The following is a 1,675-nucleotide window of genomic DNA, read 5'->3' as shown; positions in this document are numbered from 1 at the left end:
CAGAGAGCGTTCTCCCGAGTGTGTCTGCTGGGTCAGACTGGCCAGAGTGTTCTTCTGTCATGTTTTTCACGTGTTTGGCCCACATGCAGACAACACTCGGGAGACAGGAAGCAGATTCAGGGTTTTATTAAAGCTCAGAAATAAATTCAGAGAAACGAGAAAACTAAACAATGAGTCAGCGTCAGGCAGAGTCACGGGACCGGGGTTTGCACGAGCTGAAAAGGGAGAGATGAGTTAGACAGCGCGCCGCGGATGGGCCGCGCGTAAAGAGGTGCGTAAGGCTTACCACTGAGCTCAGAAAGCGCACTGGGGAGGTGGTGTGGAGGAGCGGACTCAGCGCTGCCTGGGTGAGGTGATCCGGTGACTGGGTGACCGATGAGCGGGCCGGGTAAACTCGTGCAGGATCCAAGCTGCGCCGTTGGGAGCAGTGATCAGCGATCAGCTGGAGACACCAGGCGAGCACTGGGGAAACGCCCGGAGCAGGTTTAGAGTCGAGGGAGCGTTCACACAAGGTTAACACTCTGGCATCCTCCAGCTGTCAGAGAGCTCCTTTTATAGCGCAGACAGGTAACCACAGAACGTGCCTCAGGTGTGTATCACGCCCACCAGTCAACTCCAGTCACCTGTGTAGAAAGCAGGGGCAGAAAAAGCACAACACTACCTGCTGAGTCCTGACAGAGTTAGATCTTGTTGATTTGTTTAATAATATCAACACAGATGATATGGTAAACCCACTTGACTTAATCACTGCTCTCTTTCTGTGCTCTGATGGTTTTGTCCAACAAGATCTGGTGTTAAAAATGTCCATGTGTCAGTTCTCAGTTCCTCTGCTGCTTCCAAACTGTGATACAAAGCAGTGCACCCTCATGCTGTGGGCTATGAGAGACATTGTTAAGAAGTACAGACCTCCAGATCTTACTGAATCAAAGGGATTCATTGAAGAAAGAATAGTTACTTCTGAACTTCCAATGGTCTCTTTTGTTAGACTGGGTGAGTGCTCCATGTCCAAATCAGAGATTCTCAATAAGCTCCTGAGTAACTCTCAGCAGAACCATGACACCTTTGTTCACCGCAACATGGAGTGTGGAGACAGTCCAAGAAGAATATCCAATGGACTGACAGAAATTACCTGGTACCTTCCCTGTGGAAACAAAAACATGGACATTTTCAGTGAGCTAGTAGCTATAGCTAACCTTCGTGGTGACATAGCTTCATTTGAAACACAATTCTGTTTTTTGTGTCAGACATCTGCTGCTGTTTTTGTGTTCTTCGATGAGCTGGAGCAGCTAAAGCCTGAGATCAAGTTGCTGAATAACAAAAACCACAAAGCAAAGATATACTTGGTAGCAAACCAACAAAACAAAAACTTCAGCAGTGATGATTTAACAAGGTTAGCAAATAATCTGGGGACAAAAAACGTCATGATAAAACAAACACAAACAAATGATGCTGCTTTTATCAGAGGACTCAGAAAAATAATCAAGGATGTGGTTTATGATCCCCAGATGAAGATGTCAGTAGAGCAGATGGCTGAAATAGCACCTGAACTGGGAATTATAGTTGACGAATACTCTCCAGAATGTCAGGATGGAAAGAGAAAGGCAGATGACATCACTGCAGAAATTAAAGACACATTCAAATACACTCAGGAACAGTTTCCTTTGCAAGGGCAAAT

The 1,675-nt window shown here is 46.1% G+C and overlaps 1 long non-coding RNA gene across 1 annotated transcript; it reads right to left on the bottom strand.

Annotated features, from left to right (window-relative positions):
* Nucleotides 1-57: 57 nt before the first annotated feature.
* LOC107095405 lies at nt 58-564 on the bottom strand. The gene is made up of 2 exons (XR_001481742.1): nt 287-564; nt 58-215 (listed from the first exon to the last, which is right to left on the bottom strand). It is a non-coding gene; the product is annotated as an uncharacterized LOC107095405 (long non-coding RNA).
* Between the last annotated feature and the right edge of the window lie 1,111 nt (nt 565-1,675).

This window comes from Cyprinodon variegatus, unplaced genomic scaffold (genome assembly GCF_000732505.1).
Source record: "Cyprinodon variegatus isolate N-32 unplaced genomic scaffold, C_variegatus-1.0 Scaffold544, whole genome shotgun sequence".
NCBI classification, from domain to species: domain Eukaryota; kingdom Metazoa; phylum Chordata; class Actinopteri; order Cyprinodontiformes; family Cyprinodontidae; genus Cyprinodon; species Cyprinodon variegatus.
Note: the sequence above shows the minus strand (reverse complement) of the source record. Positions and strands in the feature narration are given on the sequence as shown.